General features: G+C 45.7%; 2 non-coding genes across 2 annotated transcripts; both read left to right on the top strand.

The window, feature by feature from the left end:
* The first annotated feature begins 2,085 nt into the window (after nt 1-2,085).
* Nucleotides 2,086-2,167, top strand: TRNAS-AGA (transfer RNA serine (anticodon AGA)). The gene has a single exon. It is a non-coding gene; the product is annotated as a tRNA-Ser (tRNA).
* Nucleotides 2,168-2,235: 68 nt separating this feature from the next.
* TRNAK-UUU (transfer RNA lysine (anticodon UUU)) lies at nt 2,236-2,308 on the top strand. The gene has a single exon. It is a non-coding gene; the product is annotated as a tRNA-Lys (tRNA).
* Nucleotides 2,309-20,184: the final 17,876 nt, after the last annotated feature.

Here is a 20,184-nt window from a genome sequence, read left to right as displayed (position 1 = left end):
TTTATATGTTAATGAGGGGTCCTTCCTATGCTTCGATTAGACACCAACCGGTTCTTTCTCTCTGGCTCGCTCACTAACCCGCTACATTTTTCCTGTTCTTTGGCCTTTACTATTCTTTGCTATCCCACAGACTTGTAACCACAATTAAATTCATATTTCTATACATATAGTTTGATGATTTCTCCAACAATATCTGGTCCTTTGGCTTTTTTTCCACCCAGCATTTTCCAAATTCTGTTTCCTGTCCACAAAAGTTATTTCTCTAATCTTCTCCTTCCCTTGTGCAATGGTTTGCAAGGAACCAACATTCCCTCATGAACCACTCATTTCTCGCCTCTTGACAGTGGACAAGGAAGCATTCCTAAAGGAGTATGTTCTGCCATCATATTCACACGGTGGATCTCAACTCTGATCAATCCACAGTACAGATATAAGAGGCTGAGTCCCGGCACCTTCAGGCTTGGCAGTTCATAGCCCTGGCATCTCTGGGCTTGCTGCAGCAGTTATGAATATAAAATAATTGCTTGTGCTGGCACCTAATTGCTCGAGCCCCAGCACCTCTTTCATTGCAAATTAAGCACTGGGAGAAGGTTACCTGTACATAGGACCAGCAGAGACAAATTATGATTTATGCAGGCTGGGTAGAATTCTATTCTCTGTTACATAGGTGCAACTTGCATGGAAGAGGTAGGGAGGAGCTTCTCTAAAGAACACATGGCCTACAGAAAGGAATACAGTACTCAGAACCATGGAGTGCAGAGTGCTGTTCCTAGGTCTGTCGCTGCCTAGCCTTTATTTCACCAGCCCCTCTCCTGTTTCCATTTCAGAGTCAAAATGGGCCATGTTCTAATACCCTGCCAACATTGAGCAGTGCCTTACTTTGCCAGTGGTCCCACTGATTTTAATGGGAGTACGTTTGGAATAAGGTACTGTTCATCATGAGTAAGCATGCCAGACTCAGGCCCATGCTAGGAGATTCACTGAGGTACACCACAAAGTTGATAAGCAATGGCAATGTAAAGATGCTTAAAGCTAAAATTACAGCTGGCATAGTAAAAGATGCTTTCAATGCTAGATGAACAGATAAAGATTCTCTCAATAAAACCTCCTGCTTTAGCTGGGGAAGAAAGGACTTGAGTTACATATTACGACATTTTTCTTTTGCATTCCATAGAACTTAGAATACAGTGCCTAGCACATTTCAGGCACTACTGCAGTACACATATATAAAGATAATAAAATAGAGTGGTTCCTGGTTTTATATATTTTTCTGCAATGCTTATTATCTACAAAGATAGATAGATCTGTGTCCAATTCAAGATGGTCACAACATGCACACAAAAGAGCTGAGAAATACTTGTGTTTCTAAATAGCTTACCTCTTCAAAAAGAACAATGTTTATTGAGATAAACAAAGGAAGGGTGGTTGTTTTTAGATCACTATGGCTAGGGTGACCAGATAGCAAGTGTGAAAAATCAGGACAGAGGGTGGGGGGGTAATAGGAGCCTATATAAGAAAAAGACCCAAAAATCGGGACTGTCCCTATAAAATTGGGACATCTGGTCACGCTAACTATGACTAATGTCAGGAAACAGCTGGTAAGTAATATTAGGTAATCACATACACAGGCTGCAAACTGGGAACATTATGCCTAACATACCTGCTATACATTTATTCCCCTCCCCATTCATTTATTCAAAGCTGCCGCTGGGATACTGGCTTCTGTACATCAGAAACCGTTAAGAAAAGCAGTATGAATCATCATCTTTTGCTTGTGTTATTTTAACTTAGTCACTCAAGTGCAGTTCTCCTAGGACAGTAACAATACAAGGAAAATGTGTTGTGGGTTGTTTTTTTCCCCTGAGATTTGGGATGTATATGGACTCTTTAGAATTCCTTTCATTTCAGCTCATACCAAATGAAAAGCAGCCAGTTCAGTGATAATATTTCTTCTAAGTTTAATCTATCCATTTCTTGAACATTTCCGATTGGTCTGTCTTTTAATAGTTTATGCAGAATATAAGTAGGAATTCAATTTTTATTTTTTGATGACTAATGTTTTAGATCACTATCACTACTAATCAAGTAGTTGTGGCCGAGTGGTTAAGGCGATGGACTAGAAATCCATTGGGGTCTCCCCACGCAGGTTCGAATCCTGCTAACTACGGAAGCACTGATGTGTTGCCCTTGCTGCTGTCTTAGTGCCCGGGCCAGATCTGGTCTCACGGTTGGTGAGCCTGGCTAGCTCAGTTGATAAAGCATCAGACTTTTAATCTGAGCGTCCAGGGTTCAGGTCCCTGGTCAGGTGTTGAACTATTCCCCAAGATCATAAAAGTCTATGCCTTTGGGGGAGGGATAGCTCAGTGGTTTAAGCATTGACCTGCTAAACCTAGGGTTGTGAGTTCAATCCTTGAGAGGGCCACTTAGGGATCTGGGGCAAAAATTGGGGATTGGGCCTGCTTTGAGCAGAGGGTTGGACTAGATGACCTCCTGATGTCCCTTCCAACCCGGATATTCTATGATAATATTGATGTTTATTTTTAAGCATTTTTTTTTCTATTTAAATTTTCCTAGTTGCAGAAAACATGGGGGGGGAATCATCAGAAAATGGGGAGTCAGGCCACAAGTATTTACTGACAGTAGACACAGATTCAAACAGTTAAAGCTTTATAGCCACTATAACATAAATTGTGAACATCACATGTCAAAACACAAAGTAAATATCCTTAAAGCACACTCTTAGAAGTTCCCAACAGCATTTTTCTTATTTTGCAGATCTGTACATTTTTATCATCCATCAGAATATTTTTTTTGTCCGTTTGCGTGTGTACGGTGAGATCGGCAATTATTGACGTTTAACGATAAAAATCAAATCTTCCCAAATGTAAGTACAAGTTATTTCACCGGACCATGTGACTTTTGTAGGCTACTGATGGCATCTCAAGCTACTGAAATCTTGACTACAGTATTCGTGATCATACTGAAAATACGGGCTTTTTCAGAACTAAAGGAGGAGGCAACTTTCATTGTCGTTGTTTATTTGTTGAAGGAAATTGGGATTTTGAAAAGCCCTTACGTGACTTAGGAGCACAAGTCTGATTGAAAGTTAATGTGAGCTGTGCTTGTTAAGTCACTTAAGTCCTTTTGAAAATCCCACCAATATCTCAAACCTAATTTAGGGTTTCAGCAGTGCTTTCCTGTGGGCTTGGTGTAAACTGGCGAGAAGGCTTGTGCGTCTCAGCATAATGCTTCCTTGGTCCTAACAACAGATATGCTGGGAATGGCAGAGTGTAAAGAAGTTCACTCAGCACAGGAGCGCCTGCTCATGGTCAAGTCTGGGAATTAGCATTTGCCTCAGCGGCCACCCCTTTCCATCAGTTGCTCCATCACTGTGGTGGTCTCTCTTCCTGCAACTTGGCCACCCAGCAAGGTCACAATTTAATCCACCACTTCTGGGGTAAGAGAGAGTCCAACCCGGCCATAGTCCAGTGACCTTACAGCACGTCTTCCATCTGTCTTTAGGCTCCCTGTCTGGGCTCCTTACACCCCACTTTCCTCAGTAACTGGTAGGGAAACCCAGGCCCATCCTGTACTCTGGGCTCCAGTCCAGGGACCGGGTAGGTGGCAGCAAAGGGCTACTCCCTCAGACTCCTTGCTGCCTCCCTAGACCACTTCCTATATCTCGTAGTCCCCCAGCAGTGACTGCAGACTCTCTCCCTGCAGCCCTTTTCTACTGCAAACTCCCTGGCTTTACAATCACTACCCAACCCCTCCCCAGCTGGCCTTCATTATCAATTATGCCTGGCTTGCTCTCGCTCTCTCTCACAAGTGCTGCCAGACATATTAATTGACCTCTCAGGCCCACATGAATCCCTTTGGGGCCTGAGTCACCCCATCAAATAGAGAGAGAGTCTGACTCCCTCCATCCTGACCACAGACAGTGCTCTTGCTGCTTCAGCATTCACTCTCTTGAGAATAAATTCTGCCAAATTTACTTCACATTATGCCAAATTATTTCCACTGGCTCTGAGATTAAACACTGTCACTTTGCCATCATCCGTCATTTGTTAGCTGACATAAGGTTATCATTTCTCTTTCCACAGAAAACTTAAGACTGCTCTCAAATATAAGTCCCAGTCACAACCCTGGACAAGCTTACAGGCTGCTGTGTTTGTCCCCACATGATGGAGCTGTGTAATTTTAAGCTCCCCTGGTTCTGGGTATGCTCCAGTCACTGGGCACAGAGTATCTGGTACCCCTTCTCTGAAGTGGGCAATCACATTCCAGCTATCCTAGCCCCAAGACCAGGGTTGAACTCCACAAGACAGCGCAGGCGCTTAAGCTCACCCTTTCCAGAGCTCCACTCTCATGGGTACTCTGCTTTCTACTTTAACCCTTCAGGGACAGTTGATAGCAAGACCTTGCAGAAAGATTTCTAAACCAAACACTCTTCACTTTTAAACAGTATAATGGATACACAAATCCATGCAAAATAAGAAACCCTATATGCAATTCCTTACCTCAGTTTCCTCAGCACTCAAGTGTTCTTTGGGATTTGGTTAGTGTTCTTTCAGAGTCCCGATTCTACAGTCCCCTCTCTTGGACCTAACTCCTCCACCTTGGAGTCTCCTCTCACTCCTGCCCCAAGCTCCCTTTTTGTTTCCTCTAGTTCAGAAAGCATGCCCCCTCTTTCCTTTGCCATCTCTGTATTTTTAAAAGCCAGCACTAACACTGTGGTTCTTTGTACCTTCTCCTGGTGTTTTGTTTGTTTTTTCCATTCTCTTCTCCTCTGCAGACAAGCTGGAGAGAGCTGGTTTTACCTAAGTTGCAACAACGGCATTGTTCTGATAGGACAAGGCTTATTCAGCTGTTGATTGTCGTTGACAACCATCCCATTCAGAGAGAGACCCCCAGGCACCAGTCCCCCTTGCCTTGCCACAAGTAGTATGATGCAAAAATACAGTAAAGACAACTGTAAGGCATAAGCATACTGAGAGTTCATAACATCAAAAAGAATTCATAAGCTGTACATAGAGGGGTCCCCCAAACCATCACTGCCCCCAAGATAAAAATCTGCACAAACCCTATGCAGGCACCTACTCAGGGGGAAAGGGATTTTCAAAGAGAGGGCTGGGCCTGGCCAGACTCAGGATGCAGAATGGATATAGGCAAATAACACAGCCATTGGCACAGGCACCTTCATCCTATTTTCAAAACTAAGACGTAAGACGGCCACACAGGCTAATTTAGGTAGTTGTCATACAGGGTGGCGTTTGCCAGGAGGCACAGGAGGAGATTGTCTCCATTTGAACATCTATTACACATCAAAAGAAGTAGAAGCAGCTGGTGAGAGCACAGGAGGACAATGAACAAGCATTAAGACTGAGTCTGTGCCATCAGACCATGTAGAAGTTCTGTGCTGTGGCAGAGTTCCCATCTGTCAGCACAACCCACATCTCCCAGAGGGTACCTGCACTGCATAAGGTGGCCTGCAAACCATCAGAAAACCTGTTTGTTCCTGGCTGTCTGGAGTACCAAGAGGATTTCGCTGCTGTGATGGCCCAGTACCAGGGGCCTGGTGCAACTCCTTCATCCGAGAGCACTCACGACTCCCAAGACTAAGATGAGAGCAAAATCCAGGCCAGCCTGCTGCTGGGTGAATGATGTCAAAGCACCATTTGCACCTAAACTCATATGCATTTGTACCGTCCCTCAGCATCTTGCCAGAGTAAATCCTCTCATTTACAGGACACAGAGGCTTCTCCTGCCCCCTGGACTCTTCCAGTCCATTCCCAGATCCCTGCAGAGAACTGCAACAGGGCCTAAAGAATCACCGGCTCTATCAGCGGGAGAGCCTTTGACATCCTTGAGACACAGATCAGGGGCCTCCACCAGGCTAATGGGACACCAGTATGTAGATCAGTGAGGCATCACTACTCCTAGAAGTCGATGATGTCACTCTCACAGAAGTCTGTGACATTCCCCCCTACCCCACCCCCATTTTTTCCAAATTCAGAACACTGACATTCCAAAAATTGTGAGCAATTCTATAGTTGTTTGGAAAAAATGTCAGAGCAGGGGATGGATGAGATGGGAATTTCACCTCAGTGACTGGGAGGTTGTCATGGAAATAGGGGCAGGGCAGAACATCTAGTTTCTGCAAGCGATTATCATTGATCGTATCTTACGCTAAGCTTATGTAATCAAGATGGCAAAATACTCGCCAATTTACTTTTCTGTCTCGGTCATGACATCAGCAGGCAGCATCTCTTTCAAAAGTTCCAGAGTGATCTTCTCTGGACATGTACAGAGCATATAGTCCAAGAGTCAACAGCATGAGCATAGCTCAGGATTCAAATCAGGGGTTTTTGTCTGTATGTTTCCATTCAGTGTATGGCTCCCACTATCTGACTGGAAAGAGAAGCTGCGTAAGGCCTTGCCTTGCCCTAATCCCCATTCTCTCCCACCTTCCCCAACTCCAGAAATCTCACTAAAAGGTGGGAGAACACCAGGGCTACCGATGGTGGGGGAACCAAAAGGGGCAGCAACATTAAAGCGCTGCCTTGGCAGTGCTTTAAAGTCAGCTGTACGGGTCAGTGCCGGTGGCCACTTTTTACCGATATGCTGTACCGGCCCATACTGCCTTACTTTCACCCCTGGAGAACACTATAGTTAATACGTTTACTGTGTCCAGAGATGGCCAGTGTGAAATCAGGAAGGAGTGTCTTTTTCATAGGAAACCAAAAGAAGCTGGTGAAAAAGATACACTGCGGGCACAATGGCAAATTTCTTCTTTCCCTGTCCTTCATTCCTCCCCCCCCCCCCGCCCCACGCACGACTAAACTGTCTTTAATATTCCCAGATTTCTTCCATCTGTGGCCCAATGATGAGATTTATATTGTGTCCCCATTTCAATGTTCCTTGCACGTAACTTGCAAAAGAGGTGACTCTCTGAGACTCATATACCATGACTGCTATGGGGGAAGGATGGGAGGCAAGAGTGGGCAGTGCAACTGAATGGCACAGAAATCTCTTTTCAAAACTCCGGCAATATCAACAGACACAAAAACTGTCTACACATCCACAAAGAGCTGTATGTTCTCTTTTCTAGCATAATTTTCAGCCAGCCTGTGTGCATCTAGGTCTTGGAAAATACACACGGATGAGTCAGCATGTGGCTACAGGTTGAACTATGTGCAAGCAGGGATCTCTGAATAGAATCATAGAATATCAGGGTTGGAAGGGACCCCTGAAGATCATGTAGTCCAACCCCCTGCTCGAAGCAGGACCAATTCCCAGTTAAATCATCCCAGCCAGGGCTTTGTCAAGCCTGACCTTAAAAACCTCTAAGGAAGGAGATTCTACCACCTCCCTAGGTAACGCATTCCAGTGTTTCACCACCCTCTTAGTGAAAAAGTTTTTCCTAATATCCAATCTAAACCTCCCCCACTGCAACTTGAGACCATTACTCCTCGTTCTGTCATCTGCTACCATTGAGAACAGTCTAGAGCCATCCTCTTTGGAACCCCCTTTCAGGTAGTTGAAAGCAGCTATCAAATCCCCCCTCATTCTTCTCTTCTGCAGGCTAAACAATCCCAGCTCCCTCAGCCTCTCCTCATAAGTCATGTGTTCCAGACCCCTAATAATTTTTGTTGCCCTTCGCTGGACTCTCTCCAATTTATCCACATCCTTCTTCTAGTGTGGGGCCCAAAACTGGACACAGTACTCCAGATGAGGCCTCACCAATGTTGAATAGAGGGGAACGATCACGTCCCTCGATCTGCTCGCTATGCCCCTACTTATACATCCCAAAATGCCATTGGCCTTCTTGGCAACAAGGGCACACTGCTGACTCATATCCAGCTTCTCGTCCACTGTCACCCCTAGGTCCTTTTCCGCAGAACTGCTGCCTAGCCATTCAGTCCCTAGTCTGTAGCGGTGCATTGGATTCTTCCATCCTAAGTGCAGGACCCTGCACTTATCCTTATTGAACCTCATCAGATTTCTTTTGGCCCAATCCTCCAATTTGTCTAGGTCCTTCTGTATCCTATCCCTCCCCTCCAGCGTATCTACCACTCCTCCCAGTTTAGTATCATCCGCAAATTTGCTGAGAGTGCAATCCACACCATCCTCCAGATCATTTATGAAGATATTGAACAAAACCGGTCCCAGGACCGACCCTTGGGGCACTCCACTTGACACCGGCTGCCAACTAGACATGGAGCCATTGATCACTACCCGTTGAGCCCGACAATCTAGCCAGCTTTCTACCCACCTTATAGTGAATTCATCCAGCCCATACTTCCTTAACTTGCTGACAAGAATACTGTGGGAGACCGTGTCAAAAGCTTTGCTAAAGTCAAGAAACAATACATCCACTGCTTTCCCTTCATCCACAGAACCAGTAATCTCATCATAAAAGGCGATTAGATTAGTCAGGCATGACCTTCCCTTGGTGAATCCATGCTGGCTGTTCCTGATCACTTTCCTCTCATGCAAGTGCATCAAGATTGATTCTTTGAGGACCTGCTCCATGATTTTTCCAGGGACTGAGGTGAGGCTGACTGGCCTGTAGTTCCCAGGATCCTCCTTCTTCCCTTTTTTAAAGATTGGCACTACATTAGCCTTTTTCCAGTCATCCGGGACTTCCCCGGTTCGCCACGAGTTTTCAAAGATAATGGCCAATGGCTCTGCAATCACAGCCGCCAATTCCTTCAGCACTCTCGGATGCAACTCGTCCGGCCCCATTGACTTGTGCACGTCCAGCTTTTCTAAATAGTCCCTAACCACCTCTATCTCCACAGAGGGCTGGCCATCTCTTCCCCATTTTGTGATGCCCAGCGCAGCAATCTGGGAGCTGACCTTGTTAGTGAAGACAGAGGCAAAAAAAGCATTGAGTACATTAGCTTTTTCCACATCCTCTGTCACTAGGTTGCCTCCCTCATTCAGTAAGGGGCCCACACTTTCCTTGGCCTAATATTTGGCCCTAATTATTCAAAACTATGATTTGATTGGCTGAATACGCCACGTTGGTGATACCAGACCTATCTTCAAATCCTTTGCAAGTTACTGTATCACCCTCCTCATCACATTTTCACAATCATCTCATTTAATAATGGGCCTCAATATGTGACTTTCCAAGCACCAGTTCTACATTTGTTGCCAATGCACAGGGTATGGGGATGGCAAGGTTTCACTGGTCATATTTGCTTCAGTAGCAGAGACAAACTTTTATCCGCTTTAGCTTCAAGGACAACTGGCCAGATCATTGCAGGTGGCTGGCTTCGGTAGAAATACCCTCACAAGATGAAGATACTGACCAATAGCACTGGTTCAGTTACAATGGTTTTCTCAGTGTGGGCATATTATTAGGATGAAAGACCAACAGAATCCGAAGCACATTTACCAAGGAATACTGTTACAGTCAGTTACCACATGGTTGCCAAAAGCCTCAGTGGTGCAATAAGTTCACCAATGATGAACACAGACTGAACATCCAGACAGATAGCCTTATGGAGCTAGCTATAGATTGATCTGGGTGATGCCCAATCTGCAACGAGGCTACATCCTTTGAGGGTCTGCCTTGATGATGATCAATATGTGACCAAACAGGGGGAAACAATATACTTTTTATTTTTCCTTTTTCAAGTATTTCCCACTATTTTTAACAGCTGTTGCTTTAGGAAGTGTGAGTAATTTTACAAAGCATGACCTAACATCTACCACAGATATAACATTAATACTACTAAATGGAACACATTATTTTGAGAAATTATGTATAACAATGTAGCCATCAGGTTTTTCTGTTTGGCATGGTAATAGCAAGGACAACTTCATCATCCATGATGTGGTTTCTGGGCATTTTCTGTACTGAAAGATAATTCTTTCTTTATTCATACTAACAAACAAAAGCAACTCAATTATACTCATTAATACTCAAAAATATGTCATATACCATGTGGGTTATGTGAGTGAGTGTGTTATGTCAGAATGTTGAATCAATGTCAGCCAAATACCTTTCTCACTGTTTCTAATGGTTTTTGAAGTACATTCCGCAGACTTCAACAGCAAGTGCATTCTAGAGCCTGCAGGGAATTTTATTTCAGAAGCCTTCCTCCTCCTCATGTTGTCACATTCAGGGCTGGCCATAGGCATTTTGTTGCCCTAGGCAAAGTTCAGTATATGCTCTCCCCCCTCCTCTGTCCATCTATTACAGCCCAGCTCATGTTTTACTATTGTTATTAGTTTATTGCATTTAACATTTTGGCATTACACTACCCATTAGGTAGTGTAGCTTAAATGTACATCTGCTTTGTTCTCTCTTCTTTCTCGTTTCCCTTCCTTCACTCCTTGTTTCCTTCCATTGACTGCATATCTTTTCCTCCCTGTTTTCATTTCCCCTTCAAACTATTCCCCCAGCTATGGAACTCCTTGCCAGAAGAGATAAATCTAAGCCTTCTTCCTGGAACATACACTTAAGTACACAAAAACTAAAACACTCAAACTCACAGAAGAACAGAGAAATAACACTCTTTTTGAATATTTTGGCATCTAAGGACCAGGAAAAAAATATTACGAATAGGAACCTTAGAAATACCTAGAATTGATTAGATTAGATAGAAAAATATATTTCTATAATGCGTCATTTTTCCATCTATCTTCCTTTCTCTGAATCCCATGCTTTTACCTCCCTTTCTTTTACTGTATTATATTCGTTCAGTCATCTCTTCTTTAATCTGATCTTCTCCATCAACCCTTCCCACCTTTCATTTCTTACAACTTTACACACTGCCATATAAAACTGCACAAATACAGCAAACACTTTTCTATATCTGGTTGACTTTTACAATGAATCCTCTTCAGCTGTCTATAACTCTCCATTTTAGTTCACTTTCCACAAACATTTGAGGGAACAAATTCTTCTTTCATGAATGTTTGTGCAACGCAAATTTCAAACTAACATACAAGTATCTATGAAAGTCAAATTTTACACTCACTCACATTGGGACAAATAGACGGACAGATTGATGGTCACCCTGCAAATTATTCTTATCCAGACTGAAAACAGAAACAACAACAACAACAATATGTGACTTATGTGATCAATCACAACAAAGTAACATTGGTCAACTATTGAGCATCACATACCCACAGTGATTGGTTCACAGTCAAGCTACATATTTTTTAAAACTGAAAAAATCTTATAAAAATTCCATGTGCATGTAATTATTTTAAACAGCCTGTTCAGCATCGATATGAAATGAGCGGAGGAAAATGTGTTCCGGCAGTACACAGATGACACTCGGCTCTACATCACTCATACATCAGTATTCGGCTTTAGTCAACTGCTGTTCATCCAGCTGCTGATCTTACACAAGCCTTTGGATAACTAGCAGCAAGTTCTGTTTCTGTCTGATGTGAAGCAGGGTATGTAAAGCTGTGTATCATGGTGTCATCTGCATATTACTGGCATTTCAAGCTGTTTCACAGTCTCTCCTTGTTGCTTCTGAGCCCTGGTCTACACTAGGAGTTGAGGTCAAATTTAGCAGTGTTAAATCAATTTAACCCCACACGATGAAGCCCTTTTTTTAACTTAAAGGACTCTTAAAATCGATTTCCTTACTCCACCCCCGACAAGGGGATTAGCGCTTAAATAGGCCTTGCCGGGTCGAATTTGGGGTACTGTGGACGCAATTAGACAGTATTGGCCTCCAGAAGCTATCCCAGAGTGCTCTATTCTGACCGCTCTGGACAGTACTCTCAACTCAGATGCACTGACCAGGTAGACAGGAAAAGGCCCGCAAACTTTTGAATTTCAATTTCCTGTTTGCATGGTCACCTGCAGCTTGCCACGCTGGCCAGAGCTCATCAGCAGAGGTGACCATGATGGAGTCCCAGAATCACAAAAGAGCTCCAGCATGGACTGAACGGGAGGTACGGGATCTGATCGCTGTATGGGGAGAGGAATCCGTGCTATCAGAACTCCGTTCCAGTTTTTGAAATGCCAAAATATTTGTCAAAATCTCCCAGGGCATGAAGGACAGAGGCCGTAACAGGGACCCAAAGCAGTGCCGCGTGAAACTTAAGGAGCTGAGGCAAGCCTACCAGAAAACCAGAGAGGCGAACAGCCACTCCGGGTCAGAGCCCCAAACATGCTGCTTCTATGATGAGCTGCATGCCATTTTAGGGGGTTCAGTCACCACTACCCCAGCTGTGTTGTTTGACTCCTTCAATGGAGATGGAGGCAACAGAGCAGCAAGTTTTGGGGATGAGGAAGATGATGATGATGAAGCTGTAGATAGCTCACAGCAAGCAAGCGGAAAAACTGGTTTTCCCGACAGCCAGGAACTGTTTCTCACTCTGGACCTGGAACCAGTACCCCCCGAACCCACCCAAGGCTGCCTCCCGGACCCGCCAGGCAGAGAAGGGACCTCTGGTGATTGTACCTTTTAAAATACTATACATTGTTTAAAAGCAAGCATGTTTAATGATTAATTTGCCCTGGCATTTGCAGCTCTCCTGGATGTACTCCCAAAGCCTTTGCAAAAGGTTTCTGGGGAGGGCAGCCTTATTCCGTCCACCATGGTAGGACACTTTACCACACCAGGCCAGTAGCACATACTCGGGAATCATTGTAGAACAAAGCATTGTTGTGTATGTTTCTTGGCATTCAAACATCCATTCTTTATCTCTCTGTGTTATCCTCAGGAGAGTGATATCATTCATGGTCACCTGTTTGAAATAGGGTGCTTTTCTTAAGGGGACATTCAGAAGTGCCCATTCCTGCTGGGCTGTTTGCCTGTGGCTGAACAGAAATGTTTCCCACTGTTAGCCATGGGGAGGGGGGAGGGGCTAGCCACGTGGTGGGGGGAGGCAAAATGCGACCTTGGAACGAAAGCACATGTGCTGTGTATGTAATGTTAACAGCAAGGTTTACCGTGAAAGAGCGTACCCATTGTTCTATAAAATGTGTCTTTTTACATACCGCTGTCCCTTTTTTTTTCTCCGCCAGCTGCATGTGTTTCAAGGATCACAGGATCTTCTCCTTCCCAGAGGCTAGTGCAGATTACAAGGCGAAAAAAACGCACTCGTGATGAAATGTTCTCTGAGCTCATGCTGTCCTCCCACACTGACAGAGCACAGACGAATGCATGGAGGCAGACAATGTCAAAGTGCAGAAAAGCACAAAATGACCGGGAGGAGAGGTGGCAGGCTGAAATGTGGCGGCAGCGTGATGAGAGGAGGCAGGATTCAATGCTGAGGCTGCTGGAGGATCAAACTAATGTGCTCCAGCATATGGCTGAGTTGCAGGAAAGGCAGCAGGAGCACAGACTGCCGCTACAGCCCCTGTGTAACCAACTGCCCTCCTCCCCAAGTTCCATAGCCTCCTCACCCACGCCCAAGAACGCGGTGGTGGGGCCTCCGGCCACCCAGCAACTCCACCCCAGAGGATTGCCCAAGCAACAAAAGGTTGGCATTCAATAAGTTTTAAAGTTTTAAAGTTTTAAACTTTTAAAGTGCTGTGTGTCCTTGTCCTTCCCTCCTCCACCACCCCTCCCAGGCTACCTTGGCAGTTATCCCCCTATTTGTGTGATGAATTAATAAAGAATGCATGAATGTGAAGCAACAATGACTTTATTGCCTCTGCAAGTGGTGATGGAAGGGAGGATGGGAGGGTGCTTAGCTTACAGGGAAGTAGAGTGAACCAAGGGGCGGAGGGTTTCATCAAGGAGAAACAAACAGAACTTTCACACCATAGCCTGGCCAGTCATGAAACTGGTCTTCAAAGCTTTTCTCATGCGCACCGCGCCCTCCCGTGCTCTTCTAACCACCCTGGTGTTAGGCTGCGTGTAACCAGTGGCCAGGCGATTTGCTTCAACCACCCACCCCGCCATAAACATCTCCCCCTTACTCTCACAGATATTGTGGAGCGCACAGCAAGCAGTAATAACAGTGGGAATATTGGTTTCGCTGAGGTCTAACCGAGTCAGTAAACTGCACCAGCGCGCCTTTAAACGTCCAAATGCACATTCTACCACCATTCTGCACTTGCTCAGCCTGTAGTTGAACAGCTCCTGACTACTGTCCAGGCTGCCTGTGTACGGCTTCATGAGCCATGGCATTAAGGGGTAGGCTGGGTCCCTAAGGATAACTATAGGCATTTCAACATCCCCAAAGGTTATTTTCTGGTCTGGGAATAAAGTCCCTTCCTGCAGCTGTTCAAACAGACCAGAGTTCCTGAAGATGCGAGCGTCATGTACCTTTCCCGGCCATCTCACGTTGATGTTGGTGAAACGTCCCTTGTGATCCACCAGTGCTTGCAGCACTATTGAAAAGTACCCCTTGCGGTTTATGTATTGGCTGCCCTCGTGGTCCAGTCCCAAGATAGGAAAATGGGTTCCGTCTATGGCCCCACCACAGTTAGGGAATCCCATTGCAGCAAAGCCATCCACTATAACCTGCACATTTCCCAGAGTCACTACCTTTGATTGCATTGGCTACTTGCATCATAGCAACCCCCACAGTAGATTTGCCCACTCCAAATTGATTACGACTGACCAGTATCTGTGTGGCATTGCAAGCTTCCACAGGGCTATTGCCACTCACTTATGAACTGGAGGGCTGCTCTCATCTTGGTATTCTTGCGCTTCAGGGCAGGGGAAAGCAAGTCACAAAGTTCCATGAAAGTGCCCTTACGCATGCAAAAGGAGCCACTGGGAATCATCCCAAACCTGCAACACTATGTGGTCCCACCAGTCTGTGCTTGTTTCCCGGGCCCAGAATCGGTGTTCCACAGCATAAACCTGCCCCATTAGCACCATGATGCCTGCATTGCCAGGGCCCATGCTTTGAGAGAAGTCTGTGTCCATGTCCTCATCACTCTCATCACCGCGCTGATGTCACCTACTCGCCCAGTTTCGCTTTGCCAGGTTCTGGTGCTGCATATACTGCTGGATAATGCGTGTGGTGTTTAATGTGCTCCTAATTGCCAAAGTGATCTGAGCAGGCTCCATGCTTGCCATGGTATGGTGTCTGCATAGGTAACTCAGGAAAAAAGGCGCAAAACGATTGTCTGCCGTTGCTTTCACGGAGGGAGGGAAGGAGGGCCTGATGACATGTACCCAGAACCACCCGCAACAATGTTTTTTGCCCCATTTGGCATTGGGATCTCAACCCAGAATTCCAATGGGCAGCAGAGACTGTGGGAACTGTGGGATAGCAACACTCCGGAAGTCGACGCTAGCCTCGGTACAGTGGAAGCACTCCGCCGAGTTAATGCACTTAATGGACTTAGAGCATTTTGTGTGGGGACACACACAATCGACTATTTAAAAACGATTTCTAAAAAAACGACTTCTATAAATTCGACCTAATTTCGTAGTGTAAACATACCCTTAGAGACACTGGACATTATGAGGGAGAAGATGGATCCCTGTGGGACTTCACAGATGAGTGCTTTGGAGGGGAGAGTAGGTGCCCAACTTGACTCTCTGGGTGCCACCTGAGAAGAATTTGTGCAATCTACTTACCCTCCATGTCTTTGAGACTGGTCAACAGGCATGCATGCATTATTGACTAAATCAAATGCTGTGGAAAGGTCCAACACTAGAAGCATGGATGGATAAGTCTTTATGCAGCCAAGACACCTCTTCATAGTCTGAGACATTACTACAATCACAGTATTAATAACACCATCACCACCACACTCTGATATGGTGCTTTTTACCAGTAGATCCATTACAAAGGAGATCACTATCATCTCCACTTTACAAATGGGAAAACTGAGCCACAGAGAGGGGAAGTGATTGGCCCAAGGACACCCAGCAGCCAAGTTAGGAAGAGAACCCAGGTCTCTGGAGTCCCAGTGCAGTGCTCTAGCTGCTAGACCACACAGCTTTAGCCTGGCATTTCCCTATGCACTGCACTCCTGTGTGTGGTCACACTACTGAATATCTTAATGGTCCCGATCAATCTCTGTAGAGTGTAGGTCACTGTCAGTTCCGGGTTCCAATCCCTGTTGAAAAATACTTGGGTGGATGATCAGGCAAGGCACCTTGGATAAAGTCACTCTAGCCACAAACACAGCATTTGATTCAATTGCTAATGTAATACATACCTGTGGTTTCCTGTTGTGTGAGAAGTGCACATATTCAAACTCAGTCATGTGTCTCTTTTTCCTCTCATATGATTTTGTGTGAATTCATTACCCACCCCTTTCCTGTGCAGTAATGTGCATCACTTACAATTCAAGCTATAGAAACATTTTTTGCCTATTTTCAAATGGAATAAATATAAGTGAAGAAGCCAATAAATAAAACCCTTAAACCCACACACAGCACATGTGCAGCATTTAGAGCCAGAATATATAAGTAACACAATGGCCTGCACTGTAGATGATGCAAAATCATACCACCCTTTGAGGAAATCAGGGAGCAGTTATTCCTCCTAAGACATAAATCATTCCCAAGCTCTCTGCAGGCAAAACGATAGTGCGCATTGTGCTATCCCTGGTATGGTGCAACCAGCTCCACAGGCCAATGCAGAGTCCATAATGGACTAGTGAGCAGGATCTCCTCCCTGCCCAGTTTGGGGTCATTTGGAGCTGGAGGGAGGATTAGTCCCTGTCATGGGCGGTGGGTACCATAGGTTGGGGGAGGTTGTGCCTCCCCAAACAGCCAGGTGTGGCCCTGCCCACACTCTGCCCCCAAGCCCCTTGCTTCCACTCTGCAGCCTGGCTCCAGGGGCTGGGGACACGCTGTCTGCCCGCCCTCCTGGTGCTCCAGGGCTCAGGGGGGCAGCGGTGACACAGCTCGTTCTCCCTCACAGTGTTCTGGGGGCTGGGAGGGGCTGTGGCCACTCACCTGCCCTCCCTCCCTCCCAGCGTTCCAGGACTCGGAGGGCTAGCCTAGGGCAAGGACCAGCAGCCACAGTGGCAGGAGGGCTCCGGGCTCCGGCAGGGAGCAGGAGGAGTGGGGCCTTCTGTGGAAGGGGCAGGGCTTGGGGCTAACCTTCCCAAGCCGCTGATTCACACACCACCCAGGATCCCTGTCTATCATTGATATCAGTGACTGGTCCTTGGGCAAGGGCCTTGGAGTGGGGGAAGGAAAGCTCTTTACACGACCCCCCTCACATACAAGCTAGCGCCAGACAAAATCTACTCATCATTTAGTTTCTTGTTCTGGAGGAATTTGCTGAAAGCTCCAGAAATGAATATCAATCACTGAAACATCCCCTCAGAAGTGTCTAAAGCAGAGGCTTCTCACTATTGCTATAGCTTGACTGAGCCTTCATGGTTTTTCACACAGTGCTGAAACAGAAGCTAAGATTCCCAAGTCTGCCATCTGCTCAACAAATTATCAAATTATTTCAATTGAATTGGGGAGTGACCGGTACTGTCCAAAATCTCCCAGCTGAGATGGAAAGCGGATTTCTCATGTACAGAGAGCAAGAAAGCAAATACGTACAAGATTGTCAATTTTTGGTACAGCTTTTAAGGAAATTATGGACATAATCAATTAGCATAAAGGAAACCAGACTTTAAAACTTAAATACTAAAGATAGGTCTCAAGCTCCTTCGCACTCTAGTGACACAATACTGTCCCACTCTTTTCTTCTTTTGTAAATGTTAGTTATTTTTACAGAGACAAGGTGGATGAGGTAATATATTTTACTGGACTCACTGCTGTTGGTGAGAGAGACAAGCTTTTGAACCACACAGAGCTCTGCTTCAGATCTGGGAAAGGTACTCGAAATGTCATAGCAAAATTCAAGGTGGAACAGATTGTTTAGCATAAGAAGTTACACCTATTCCATTCAGAGTAGAGTGGCCTATTAACACTTCTGCAGATATAGGACAAAAATGTGGGTTAGTGGGTTACAGATTGTTGTCATAAGCCATAAATCCAGTGTCTCTGTTCAGTCCATAATTTTTAGTGTCTGGAAGAGTTATGAATTTAAGCTCCCAGGCTTGTCTTTTGAAAACGTTATGTAGGTTTCCTTTGAAGATGAGGACTGGTTAGATAGAGTGATGACTTTGTGAAAAATATTCACCCACAGGTGACGTGATGTTTTAGTCTTTTGTCATTTTTCTGTGTGAGTTCATTCAAGAGCATCGTGATTGTCTGGTTTCACCCACATAGTTGTTATTGGGGCATTTAGTGCACTGGATGAGGTACACCCCATGTTGTGATAGACATGTGTAGGATCCATGGATCTTGGAAGGTGCATTGCAGGGGGTAATAATCATTGTAGCCGTGGAGATATGTCTGCAGGTTTTGCATCTTTTGTTCTGGCAGATGCCACTTTGAGTTGGTGTGTCCTGGTCTGTGGGGAGCTTGCTTCTGACGATGAGCTTGAAGAAGCTGGGGAGTTGTTTGAAGGCCGGAAGAGGGGATTCATGAAAGTTTTCTGTCAGGATGGGCCCCCCATTGAGTATGGGTTGCAGCTGTTTGATGATACCCCAATGTGTTCCAGTGTGGGGTAGTAGGTGACAACTAGGGCTGTGTGGTCAGAGCGGGTTTTATTTCTGTATTGAAGCAGGTTCTCTTGCGGTATTTGGGTCGCTCGAAGGCAAAAGTCTGGGATATACACCTTAAAACACTTAAAACCTCCTTCACCAAAAAAGGACATGCCACCAGAGAAGTAGATCACATCATGGAATGGGCCACCCAAATACCCCAAAAGAACCTGCTTCTGTACAGAAATAAAACCCCTTCTGACCACACAACCTTAGTTAAAAGAAAAGGAGTACTTGTGGCACCTTAGAGACTAACAAATTTATTTGAGCATAAGCTTTCATGAGCTACAGCTCACTTCATCGGATGCACTCAGTCTGATGAAGTAAGCTGTAGCTCATGAAAGCTTACGCTCAAATAAATTTGTTAGTCTCTAAGGTGCCACAAGTACCCCTTTTCTTTTTGCGAATACAGACTAACACGGCCACTACTCTGACAACCTTAGTTGTCACTGACCACCCCACACTGGAACCCAAATGATTGTTCACGCACTGAATCGCTGTAGTAAAATACACCTCTTTTTACATACAAATCACTTTCGCACTGTCCCTTGGCAAGCACCCATCTCGGCAAACACCCTAAACATGGTGAGTCTGGCCCAGTGGGGGTAGGGTTGGGCGCTTAAGGTGGAGCAAAGGGTCTAGGTGTTTTTTTAAGGGGATCGCTGCAGGCGACTAGAGACAATATTGTAAATTCTCCCACCATTTTCCACAGGTGGGGGTCATTGAAGCCGATATCTCACTCCTGAAGGTAAGCAAGGATGAAAGGGTGCATCTCCTGCGCACGTGCGGCTTCAAACCAGGGCCCTATGCTGCTCACCTGTGTGCCGCTTTAATCCCTGCACAAGTGATTGCCGATTGGCCCCGGAAAATATCCTAAAATGGGGGAAGGAACAAAGCAGCTCTGCCAAGGAATCTCCGGCAGAGGATTAGGGAGTTCCTCCAGGAAAGTTTCCTAGAGATCTCTCTGGAGGATTCCCGTGAAATCTCAGTGTGCATTAATGCACTGTTCTGCAGCACTGCTTAGCTGCACAGGGGAATGTGAAGCACACACAAACACAGCCAGTCCTGTACATTTCCATCCCTTCACCCACTTCTAGAATATACAGAGCCAAGGACAGTTCTACCTCATATAACCAAGCAGCATGCATCAACTCAGAAAGATCACTTACCAGAGCTCTCCTCTCCTGCATCATGCACACCACAGATGGACTGCTGGGACTGGCTAGACCCCTCCAGAGTGGGAAAGAGGTCCTGACTCTCTGCGCGACCCGACTGCCTTGCCATGTGCCACATTGTCCTCCAACTTAACCTCCTTGTCCATGACTTCCTCCTCAAGGTTTTGTCCATGGTCTGCCGCCTCCAGCCCCACCAAAGTATCCATGAGGCTCTTGGCAGTGGAGATGAGGTCGCCGCCATGGATGGGGTCCAGCTTCTTATAGAAGCAACAGGTCTTTGGTGCAGCACCAGAGCAACAGTTGGCCTCCCTTGCCTTCTGGAATGTCTCTGCTCCTCTATCTTCACACAGCACTGATGCATGCCCCATTCGTAGCACTTATCCAACATGCCACAAGAAATCTGACCATAGGGATCAAAGTTCCTATGGATGAAGTGGAACTGGGATTGCACAGCCTCCTCTCCCCACAGTGCCAGCAAATCCAGCAGCTCAG

The sequence above is a fragment of the Lepidochelys kempii genome, chromosome 2 (assembly GCF_965140285.1).
Source record: "Lepidochelys kempii isolate rLepKem1 chromosome 2, rLepKem1.hap1, whole genome shotgun sequence".
NCBI lineage: Eukaryota > Metazoa > Chordata > Testudines > Cheloniidae > Lepidochelys > Lepidochelys kempii.
This window is presented reverse-complemented; position numbering and strand designations above follow the sequence as displayed.